The sequence below is a fragment of the Sminthopsis crassicaudata genome, chromosome 6 (genome assembly GCF_048593235.1).
Source record: "Sminthopsis crassicaudata isolate SCR6 chromosome 6, ASM4859323v1, whole genome shotgun sequence".
Lineage (NCBI taxonomy): Eukaryota > Metazoa > Chordata > Mammalia > Dasyuromorphia > Dasyuridae > Sminthopsis > Sminthopsis crassicaudata.
Window position 1 is genome coordinate 234,402,833 of NC_133622.1, and position 11,926 is coordinate 234,414,758.

Consider the following 11,926-nt stretch of genomic DNA (forward strand, 5'->3'; position numbering starts at 1 on the left):
GCCCGGATGCCCTCCCTGCCCTCACCTGTGTTCTTTCCGTAGGAGCAGAGCCTGGATGAAGAGATGGTAGAAGAGGATATGGAGACCCCCATGGAAGAGCTGCCGCCACCCCTGCAGGAGAGCCCCCCGGAAGGTACTGTGCCTGGGCCTCTCTTAGGGCTCTCCCTCCCCTCTCTGCATCTGCCGACGTTCCTCTTCTCAATGTGGGTGGGAGGGCGAGGGCCCGGCAGGCCCCCCACAGCGACATAGTGACAGCATGCATTCGTCAGCTCCCAGGTGTCACTTGAGTTTAAGGAAAGTGGCAGCTGCCAGCGGCCTGGGATGGGTGCACGTGGCACCTTGTCATGTTGGGAAGGGAGTCTGTATTGGGGAAAATCAGGGGTTTTAATTAAAAGCAATTATGTCTGAGCCTCCTGTCACGCGGCTTGTCGTCCTTGACAGTCAGACAGAGTCGGAGCTGTTGGGAGAGGGTGAGGAGAGCAGTTCTTCCCGCCATGCCAGAATTCCGCCCCGTGCAGTCTCCTCTTCTGGGTCCGGCTTCTGGCCCATTCAATACCCCCCCCCCTTTCCCTTCTGGCTTTTCAGATCAGGCAAGTCATGTCTGCTGGGCCATTGCCAAGGAGCATGTTCCTTGGGGCCTGGCCGGCCTGCTGCTTGCTGCCCCCTCCCCACCTGGCCCTTTTCCTTTATTTTGGTTCTGAAAGTTGCTCATAGTTGAGAGGAAAGATGACAAGCGCCGGTGTCTCAGGAATCCTTTCTGCACCTCTGGGCTAAGGAGCCCCGATTGCCACATGAGGCAGTGGCTGTCCCCTTGACCCCCCAAGGGAAGGACACGCTGGACCCAGTGAAGCCGGCCAGCTATCAGACGACTGATCAGGGTGCAAAGCCATCTTTTCTTTGGTGTCTCCTTCCCTATAGACTGTGAGTTCTCAGAAACCAAGGAGTTGGTGTGCTGGCTTTACTGGAGGAGCAACTTCAAGAAAAATCAGTTAATAAGCATTTATTAAGCACATGTTGTATACCAGCACCATGCTAGGCTCTGGAGCGTAAGCACAAGAATAGAATAATCTCTCATCATGAGGAATTTGCATTCTTATGAGGGAGACAGCTGGCACTCACACGTGTGTATATGGGCTTATTGTATATATGTACATGTATGTATAATATAAGTGCGCACACACGGGCGTAAAATGCAAGGGACTTTACTTACAAGGAGGTCAGGAAAGGCTTCTTTCAAGCCATGGCTGCACCTTCCCTGAAGAGAGGAACTCAAGGTTTGGAGGGAGCTCGTGCCAGGCCTGTGCAGTCATGGAGTTGAGTTATGGGGGGGGGTGTCTGAGGGTCGCAGAGAAGGCTGGTTTGTGGGGCTTCAAGACCCAGATAGAGGAGTCTCACTTTTATTTTAGAGGTGACAAGAAGCCCCTGCAGGCAACCTAAGGGGTGACTTCATTCCGTGCCTAAAGAAAATTCTTTGTGCGTCAGCAAATGAGGTGGACTGTTGTGGAGAGAGACTAGAGGCAGGGAGCCCAGTCAGGAGGCCAGCAATAATTAACTTAGTTAGTTGGTTGATATTGATTTAGTGCCTGCTATAAGCACTGTGCGAGGCATGGACACAGAGAAAGATAAAAGGAGGTCTCTGTTCTTGCAGAGTCTAAAGGGAGAGACAACATGCTAATGACTGGGTACAAATAGGCTATCGGCAAGATCCGTTTGAAATAATGCATAGAAAAAAGGCCCTGGGACTAAGGGGGGTCGGAAAGGCTTCTTCCTGATGACAGGATTTTAGCTGGGGCTTGAAGGAAGCCAGGACATTGAAAAGACAAAGGGGAAGCCCGAGAGTCTTCCAGCCTAGTGACCAGCCAGGAAGGATGGTCAGGAGAAGAGAGGCAGTGTCCCTGGAGGGCAGAAAATGTCCCAGCGTGATAAGGCCAGCAGAGGTTAGATCCAGGGAACGGGGGAGGGAGAGAGCAGCCTCCTTTGGCATTGGGACAGTCAGGGTTGGGGCCCTCCTGGGACACAGCGGGCCAGGTCATGTCCGCTTCCTAGGCCTCCATTTCCACATCTGCTCAAGAAGGAGACTAGCCTCTGTGGCCTCCAAATCTGTGATCCTATTTGTGTGCAATAACGCTGTAAACATGGGACTGGCTTCACTGACTTCCTCAAGTCTCTTCCGCCTCATTCACTTTAGATACCTTCATCAATACTTGCCTTCAGGAAGAGCTCTTCTCTCAGCCATGTGCCCCTTAGTGAGAGTTTAAGCCACCTTTTTCTCCTCCCAAAGGAAATATGAATTACAAGTCAGATCTCTCACAGAGAACAAAGTCTCCCATTCTGGGGGAAAGGAGTTTTTGTTTCTTTGGATGGGGAGTTCTTCCCTGCCCCCTAGTAAGCCAACCAACTTTTATCCCCCCCCCTTGCTCTTTTCCAGATGAACACAAACTGTTTGGACTTGTGTTTTGGGTCACCTTTTAAATCTGCTTCTGCCTCTTCCCAGGCTTTAATGAGCAGTGGGAGGAAGAATAAAATAAATCTGTAAGGATACAGTAAAACCTCATTAATTCAGACTCCAGGAAATGTGGAATTTTTAGATAATCTGGGCACTTTTTTGCCTGCTTATCTATGAAAAAAAAGTTTTGCAGAGCAAATCAATCATGTAAACAAGAAAGCAGGTTAGTCTCCTTTAGAAGGAAGGTCAGAAGACTCCTGGCAGAGGGGAAAGGGCTCCCCAGCCCTGCTATGTCAGAACAGAATGATCTTGGACAAGTCTCCTTCCGGACTGAAGGGATGAGTCTGGACTATCTGAAGGCAGAACTTTTAGGGCCCGTCCATGTGCATTGAAACAAGAGAAATGACCAGATATGAGGCACTTCTTGATGTAGATGGTTTGAGGGGCCGAGGGAAAGCCTCACTTTGGGACTGAAATGCCGTTCTCCTTCCCTTTGAAATTCTGAACATATTACCCAGGTTCTCCCAACCTGCCAGCCGTGCCCTTCTCCGGCTCCTTTGCTGCATCTTTCCTATCCTTCCCCCTCCCACTAGCCATGGGCTTGGCTCTGTCTGGCTTTAGATCGGTGATAATATATTTGGAATTTCAAGATCTCGCAGCAACGATGTCTTCCCTTAGGTTGGCAAGAGCCCTAGCCTGGGATTCCAAGATCGGGCTCTGAGTTCTTGGGCAAAGCATTTTGCCTCCATCTCTCTCATGGTGCCTGTGGCTTCTGTGCAACCATACTGAAGTGGGCAGAGAGGTCAGGAAGGATGAGGGCTGATAAAAGCCGATGGATCCGGCTGTGGAGACATCCTTGGTCACCCTAGGGAGCAATCTTATTGATGGTTGAATTAGAAACCAGATTGTGAGAGGTGAGGAAATGGTAGTGAGGGCAATAAATGACCCATCTTAGGTCTGTGACCCAGAGGAGAGAGAGGGAGGAGTAGCTCAAGAGAAGGGGGGATGTTTCTTGTTTGATTTGTAAAGGATGTGGAAACTGGCACTTAGTGACTTCCCTCTAACTTGTGGTCTTTAAGCCATGGCCAGATGGTTGCTCCTCTGGTAAATTGTAGCTGGGGTCCTCTTTCTAATACAGGCTGTCCGGTGGTCTGCCTCCCAACCCTCTGCCAAGGTCATGGGGCAGGGGTGGGGGGGAAGGGGAGAGAGAGGCCTGTCAGGACTGGAAGTCAGCTCTTCAGCTTGCAAGCCGGAAGTCTCTTTCTTCTGTGCAGCTTCCCACCAATAAGAGCTGAGATTTCTACATCAATTAGCAGTTAATTACTAAGCCCTTATGGAGACTCCCTCACTTTACAATATATATTATATATATATATATATATATATATATATATATATATATATATATATATATATATATATATATATATATATATATATATGTAATATAAATGGTCAGTATATCCAAGGTCTCACACTTCTAACTAAGCCTTCCCCTAGGGTTGGGAAGATCCCTAGCCTTGGATTCCAAGATCGAAGTCTGGATTTTTGGGCAAATCATCTTGCTTCTCTGAATCCCATTTTCCTAATTTGGATATGGGGCATAAAACTGTTTTCCCTGCCTTCTTTCCTGAACTGTTGTGTGTAAAGTACTTTGTAAATCTTAAAGGAGAGAAAAATCGATGTTAAGGGTGAAATTGTTTCTTGGGCCTGGGGCTCGAGGTTCAGGTGCAGAAATAGAAGGTGGGGAGTCGCAGGTAAGGTGGCAGCAGTGGGGGCCTCATTACCCACTCTGTTATTCCCAGAATGTCAGAAATATGGAATGTCCAAGATGGAAGGGAACTTAAAACCTAGAATGTGAGGTAGAAGGGAACTTAGAACCTAGAACGTGAGGTAGAAGGGAACTTAGAACCTAGAACGTCAGAGCTGAAAGTTACCTGAGGATGTAAAGGAACACAGGATGTAGGTCAGCTCTGGGCAGGGCCTCAGCGTCCAATGAAAACCCCTCCTTTTGCAGAAGGGGGAGGTCACATAGTGAGTGAGTAACAAGAGTCAGGCCTGGGACCTGCAACTAGCCCCCTCCAACTCTCTCCGCTTCTCAAATTGGGAAAACATTCTGAAATGGAGTTTTTCACTGAGCCTGAATGACCTCAGCCAGCCCCCCAATTCCCAGAAGAGAACTGGGGCTCCCCCATCACAGGGGGCTGACCTGGTCAATGCCATCTGAACCTCTCCCTGGGTTGCGCAGGAGCTGTTTTTGCAGTCCCCAGGGATGGGGTTTGTTTCTTGGAGTTTTGTTTTTAAATTCGAGCTTTTCCCAGGGCCAGGCTGAGGGAGCCTGAGACAATAGCTGGCTGGCCTCCCACGTCCCTTCCCTTCCCAGAAGCCTCGGTTTCTCCATCAGTAGCCATCCCGGGTAGGCTGGGGCAGATCCACAGGCGGATTCAGTGACAGCTCCCAGGGTTATCTGCCTCAGTTCCCTCCCCCCCACTCCCCATTGAATTTCCATTTGTAAATTTCCTCCCTGGGGCATTACTGATGGGTTAATGGCGGCCTTTGATCTCAGGATGCTAAGGACCCAGTTAAGTGCTGCTCGAGCCTCTGGGATCCTTAATGGGGCTGAGGCTGCTGCCCAGTGCTGAGTGAAGAGCCTGGAACTCGGCTGAGGGAGGCCTGGCCCTCTCCAGCCCGGCTCTCACACTGGCTGCAGGGATGGGGAGCACGCCTTCACCTCAGCTTCCTGGTCCGTGAGTGAGTGTGCACAGCTAGACAGACTCTGAACCTGAGGGCCATGAACTGGTTTTTCAGAATAATAAGTCAGTTCCTTTATAATCTGATGGATTTCATTTTATAATTTCAAACATTCTGGGGCGTCCATAGGTTCCCGCCAAAGCAGTCTCTGATGACAGAAAGATTCGGTTCTGCTGGAGGGGTCTGGGCGCCCTTGCACCGCGGGAGCCTCACTCCCCACCTCGGCCCCAGGTGCTCCCTGGAAGCCCCTCCTCGTCCTCACCTCCCGCCCTTCCTCTGCCTCTGCCTTCAAACCCACCAAATTTTTGGGCACCATGCCCCATGCCCATCTGCTTTGGGTTTGGGGGGGGGAGGGAGGGAGCAAGCTTGCAGAGCTTGGAGGCACGCCTGTGGCTGGCCCTGCTTCTAGAAGCCCCTGCCAGCAGTAACAGAGGGATCCAGGCCATCTTGGGGGGCTCCAGGAAAGGCTAAAAGTAACCTTTGACCCCAGCATTCTCGAGGATGGACTTCCCTGGCCAATCCAGGGAGGAAGAGGCAAGGCAGCAGGTCCATCCAGAAAGGACCGTGATTTCCTCCCCCTTTTAGTTTAGCAAGAAGGGGATGGGGGCCAGAGATGGGAAGCCAGTCCCTCTGTCTCACAGGTAGAAGGAGCAGGGCTGGGGAGCCGTCCTCCCCAGAGATCCGGGCCTGCAGTCTGACTGGGACCGGAGCCCGGACAGGTGGCGTGTGCCCCGGGGCATCCTGGGAGTGAGCAGGAGGCAGAGCCAGACCTCCAAGCCAAGGCCCCTGCCTCCAAATTCTGAGCCTGTCTGACCGCACCCCAGCTATGTTGGGGTTCTGAGAGAAGTTCTCAATAGCCATTAAACAAAACGCCCTGCTGTAAGCGAGGGATCTCTAAGGCTCTTTTAATAGAAGGTGTCATTAACAGCTGGATTTTTTTCTATTTCTTTTTTTATCTCATTCTCCACCTCCTGGTAGCACCCCCCCCCCCCATTAAATCAGATGTTTAGCAAAAAACATAATAAATCACGTTAGTGTAACGGAATCGTTTTCTTGTTTTCTGGGATCTATGAATTGAAGGCACTGTCTGCTAAGCCTTAATGTAATGAGAGCCCAGGGGAGCCCAGATAATATTCCATGCCTTCCATCCTCAGCCTTGGCCCAATATTTCACGCTTCTATCACTGTGATTCTAGTCTCAGGACGACGAGGTAAATTCACTCCCAGCTTGGAGGAGGTGGGGGAGGAGGGCTGGGAAGAAATGGGAGGGTATAAATACTCTTGAAATAAAAGACCTGTCCTCGGAGAATTGCATTTATTACCAAAAATACTGCCATTTTTGCCTCCACGGATGCCAGGCTCAAATTCCTGGGCGGCCCCCAGTGTTTCTGCAGAATAACAAATCATTAAAAGAGGCTATCTATCGCCTGTTCTTAAGAGGAGGGACTGGGATAGGGACGGAGCTTACTCCAAAATGGAGGCAGAGGCCCAGGCCATCTGTATGCCTTTTACTCCGACGGCCAAGGAGCCTTTGGTAGAATCTTAACGTCTGCTCTCAAGAGCACATTTCATGAGTCTAACCGTGGGCCTCTGTGGAAATAACCCAGGTACTAAGAAATGAGTGCGGGACATCCAGACAGGAACAGGATGTCTGCGGCCTCGCAGAGGCTTCCTCCAGAAGGCCTTTCTCTCTGGACAAAGGGGAGCGGGAGCGGGAGGGGGAGGGGCGTTGGGCTTCGTTTATCATCCTTATTAGCCCACTCTGTCCTTGCCCTTGCCAGAACAATCTTGGCCGTCCCCCCAAATGGGGAACCGGAGGTACAGAGAAGTGAAAATCCCTTTTCCTGGCTCCCACAGCATCAAAGGCAGATCCAGGTTAATCCTCCGGTCAACACTTATTAAGCCGCTGTTCACGTGCTAGTCCCGGAATTCTTAACTTTTTAGTATGGCCACAAACAGGGCTGCCTGACATCTCTCCGAGAGGAGAAGCATCGTTCTCTCGTTCACTTCCCGGACAGACGCCGGCTCCGATCCGGCGGAGTTCAGGCGCTCTGGAAGCGCGGGAGAAGATTACTCTGTACCAGTCACCGGCCTCAAGCGCGCTCAGTGCTCCTTGTGCGCGCGCCACTAGGAGGGCTGGGAAACAGAAAATCATCGGCTTCCGGGTGTTAGATCTGGCGGAGTAGGAGCGGGGAGATTTTGGTCCCCAGTGGGTTTTCCCTATTTCCCCTTGGACTAGGGGCTGGAAAGGAGAGGGAGGACGGGGTTAACTCGGCGCGATTCCTCCGTGGGGGTTCTAGGCCGGCCTTAGACGTGTTTGAAACTTCCGAGCTGGGCCTGGGCCTGGGCCTGGGCCTGGGCCTGGTTTACCGCGGGAGACTCCTCGGGGCCTGGATGTCCGGCTCCGAAGGCCGAGGAGAGCAGGCCTCAGGGGCATCCGCGCACCTCCCTGCGCAGCCGCGGCCCGACAGGGGCTGACCCCGCCCGAAGCGGCGGCCCGGCCGGCGCACCCCTCACTCCGCCCGCGGCGCACTGCGCTTCCACGCAGCGTGGAGGCTTCCGAGCCATGACTGACTAGCTAGGAGGCCCCCCGGGAAGCCTGGCGGCGGCCGCGCGCTTCCCTGCGGCTGGGGACCCGGGCAAGGGCAGAGGGCAAGCCCCGGCCCGCGGGACGGAGGGCGATGGGGAGGGGAGAGCTCGGCGGCCAGGCCCCTCCCCCCGGCCCGCGCTGGGGGCTCCCCACCTGCCCGCAGTTCCTCCCGCAGCCACAGGAGGGCGCCGCACTCTCGCAAACCGCTGCTGGGGCCGCGCCCCCGGGGAGCCCAGGTTCGAGGCCGCGGTCTGCGGGGGCGGGGGCGGCGGGGTCCTCGGGCTCTCGTTTGCCCCAGCGGGCGGTCCCTCGCCTTTGCAACAGGGCGAGCAGGGACCTTCTGGGCCCTTGTCAGGCCCAAGTCCGGCCAGAGGTCCCGGCCACGCTTGTTTGCCTCCCTCGTTCCCCTCCCTCCCTCCTCCCTCCCTCTCTTCCTCACTTCTCCTCCCTCCCTTCCTCCCTCCCTTCCTCCTCCCTCCTCCTTCCCTCCCTCCCTCTCTTCCTCCCTCCTTCTCCCTTCCACCTCCTCCTCTCCTCCCTCCCTCTCTCCTCACTTCTCTCCCCTCCCTCCTCCCTCCTCCTCCCCTCCTCTCTCCTCCCTCCCTCTCTTCCTCCCTTCCTCCCTTACTTTCCTCCCTCCCTTCCTTCCTTCCTTCCTTCCTTCCTTCCTTCCTTCCTTCCTTCCTTCCTTCCTTCCTTCCTTCCTTCCTTCCTTCCTTCCTTCCTTCTTCCCTTCCTTCCTCTTTCCTCCCTCCCTCCCTCCCTCCCTTCCTGAAAATCCCTTTTCCTGGCTCCCACAGCATCAAAGGCAGATCCAGGTTAATCCTCCGGTCAACACTTATTAAGCCGCTGTTCACGTGCTAGTCCCGGAATCTTAACTTTTTAGTATGGCCACAAACAGGGCTGCCTGACATCTCTCCGAGAGGAGAAGCATCGTTCTCTCGTTCACTTCCCGGACAGACGCCGGCTCCGATCCGGCGGAGTTCAGGCGCTCTGGGAAGCGCGGGAGAAGATTACTCTGTACCAGTCACCGGCCTCAAGCGCGCTCAGTGCTCCTTGTGCGCGCGCCACTAGGAGGGCTGGGAAACAGAAAATCATCGGCTTCCGGGTGTTAGATCTGGCGGAGTAGGAGCGGGGAGATTTTGGTCCCAGTGGGTTTTCCCTATTTCCCCTTGGACTAGGGGCTGGAAAGGAGAGGGAGGACGGGTTAACTCGGCGCGATTCCTCCGTGGGGTTCTAGGCCGGCCTTAGACGTGTTTGAAACTTCCGAGCTGGGCCTGGGCCTGGGCCTGGGCCTGGGCCTGGTTTACCGCGGAGACTCCTCGGGGCCTGGATGTCCGGCTCCGAAGGCCGAGGAGAGCAGGCCTCAGGGGCATCCGCGCACCTCCCTGCGCAGCCGCGGCCCGACAGGGGCTGACCCCGCCCGAAGCGGCGGCCCGGGCCGGCGCACCCCTCACTCCGCCCGCGGCGCACTGCGCTTCCACGCAGCGTGGAGGCTTCCGAGCCATGACTGACTAGCTAGGAGGCCCCCGGGAAGCCTGGCGGCGGCCGCGCGCTCCCTGCGGCTGGGGACCCGGGCAAGGGCAGAGGGCAAGCCCCGGCCCGCGGGACGGAGGGCGATGGGGAGGGGAGAGCTCGGCGGCCAGGCCCCTCCCCCCGGCCCGCGCGGGGCTCCCACCTGCCCGCAGTTCCTCCCGCAGCCACAGGAGGGCGCCGCACTCTCGCAAACCGCTGCTGGGGCCGCGCCCCCGGGGAGCCCAGGTTCGAGGCCGCGGTCTGCGGGGCGGGGGCGGCGGGGTCCTCGGGCTCTCGTTTGCCCCAGCGGGCGGTCCCTCGCCTTTGCAACAGGGCGAGCAGGGACCTTCTGGGCCCTTGTCAGGCCCAAGTCCGGCCAGAGGTCCCGGCCACGCTTGTTTGCCTCCCTCGTTCCCTCCCTCCCTCCCTCCCTCTCTTCCTCACTTCTCTCCCTCCCTTCCTCCCTCCCTTCCTCCTCCCTCCTCCTTCCCTCCCTCCCTCTCTTCCTCCCTTCTTCCTTCCCTTCCTCCCTCCCTTCCTCCCTCCCTTCCTCCTCCCTCTCTTCCTCACTTCTCTCCCTCCCTTCCTCCCTCCCTTCCTCCTCCCTCCTCCCCTCCCTCTCTTCCTCCCTTCCTCCTTACTTTCCTCCCTCCCTTCCTTCCTTCCTTCCTTCCTTCCTTCCTTCCTTCCTTCCTTCCTTCCTTCCTTCCTTCCTTCCTTCTTCCTTCCTTCCTTCCTTCCTTCCTTCCTTCCTTCCTTCTCTTTCCTCCCTCCCTCCCTCCCTCCCTTCCTTCCTTCCTTCCTTCTTTCCTTCCTCCCTCCCTCCCTCCCTCCCTCCCTTCCTTCCTTCCTTCCTTCCTTCCTTCCTTCCTTCCTTCCTTCCTTCCTTCCTTCCTTCCTTCCTTCCTTCCTTCCTTCCTTCCTTCCTTCTTTCCTTCCTCTTTTCCTCCATTCCTTTTTTTTTTTTTCTTTTTTGAGGATGAGGCTGTTTTTGTTCTGTGTCTTTAGGACTAGCACATAGCAGGCACTCCAGTGCTTGTGGATTGGTTGGGTCTTTCTCTACATAAAAGCCCCCGCCTCCTGTCTCTCAGATCTGGTCTATTCAAGGATTCCTCTTTGTGTCTATTTCTCTTCTCTCCCCCCTTCTCTCTCTCTCTCTCTCTCTCTCTCTCTCTCTCTCTCTCTCTCTCTCTCTCTCTCTCTCTCTTTCTCTCTCTCTCTGTCTCTGTCTCTCTCTGTCTCTCTCTCTCTCTCTCTCTCTCTCTCTCTCTCTTTCTCTCTCTCTCTGTCTCTGTCTCTCTCTGTCTCTCTCTCTCTCTCTTTCTCTCTCTCTCTGTCTCTCTCTCTCTTTCTCTCTCTGTCTCTGTCTCTCTCTGTCTCTGTTTCTGTGTCTGCTTCTCTCTCTCTGTCTCTCTCTCTCTTTCTCTCTCTGTCTCTCTCTCTCTGTCTCTCTGTCTCTCTCTCTGTCTCTGTCTCTGTCTCTGTCTCTCTCTCTCTCTCTCTCTCTCTCTCTCTCTTTCTCTCTCTCTCTCTCTCTGTCTCTCTCTCTTTCTCTCTCTGTCTCTGTCTCTCTCTGTCTCTGTCTGTTTCTGTGTCTGCTTCTCTCTCTCTCTCTGTCTCTCTCTCTCTTTCTCTCTCTCTCTCTCTGTCTCTCTCTTTCTCTCTCTGCCTCTGTCTCTCTCTGTCTCTGTCTGTTTCTGTGTCTGCTTCTCTCTCTCTCTCTCTCTCTCTGTCGCTCTCTGTCTCTCTCTCTCTCTCTCATTTCTGCCTTGTTATACATGTGTGCACCACACCTACTCTTGAACCAGAACCATTCAGAGATGTTGACAATGATGATATTGACATGGAAAAGAGCAGCTTTCCCAATGAAAAGTTCTGTTTTCTGCTTTTGCATTTTGGGAAACTAATCCCTGGAGAAGGACAAGACCCACTTAGCACGTGCCGACCTCAGCTGGGTGCTGGTCACCTAACGGAGAACCAGCTGCTGCAGCCTTTCCACAGAGGAAAAAGGTTCCTCTCTCCCCAGTGCTCAGAGAGCCGCTCTCTGGGTTCTTCTCTGAGCCCGAGCTGCGAGAGGCTGGCTGGCAGTTTGCCTCCCCCCTTTCCTGGTCACCTTCTTGGATTTACCGGCTCCGGGCTTTGCTGGGCCGCTGCTGGTTTGGTGAGGTGGCCAGAATCAGGAGAAGGAGCTGCAGGGGGGCTGGCTGTCCCCCCTTCCCCCGAGCCTGGCTCACACAAGTGCAGGCTCCTGAATCTAACCTGCTGGAGGGGCTCAGGCACATGGGTCAGATGGGCAGTGGTAGAGGTCATTAAAAGGAGGTCAGGGATCATCTTGTTCAGCCCCTCATTTTACAGAGAAAGAAATGGACACACGGTGAGGAAGCTACAGCTGAGGAGTCCCAGGCTCACTGCTGCCCGTCATCCAGCCAGCTCATCTTAGTTTTAGGCTTTCCTTTGCTAACAAACAATTAAACATTTAATACAAGAAAAACACACCATTATCCTACTTAGATTTTAAAACCAAGATTACTATTTCTAAGGCAAATAATTAGCCACCCTATTGTTTTTCCTGCTCACTCCAGCTATCCGGCACTCTACCAGATGAGTCGGATTTCTGTGTTTCCA

General features: G+C 54.4%; 1 long non-coding RNA gene across 1 annotated transcript; it reads right to left on the reverse strand.

Moving 5' to 3' along the window:
- Positions 1-6,497: 6,497 nt before the first annotated feature.
- On the reverse strand, positions 6,498-9,361 carry LOC141545672 (uncharacterized). Its single transcript, XR_012483107.1, has 2 exons — positions 8,858-9,361; positions 6,498-7,323 (listed from the first exon to the last, which is right to left on the reverse strand). It is a non-coding gene; the product is annotated as an uncharacterized LOC141545672 (long non-coding RNA).
- Between the last annotated feature and the right edge of the window lie 2,565 nt (positions 9,362-11,926).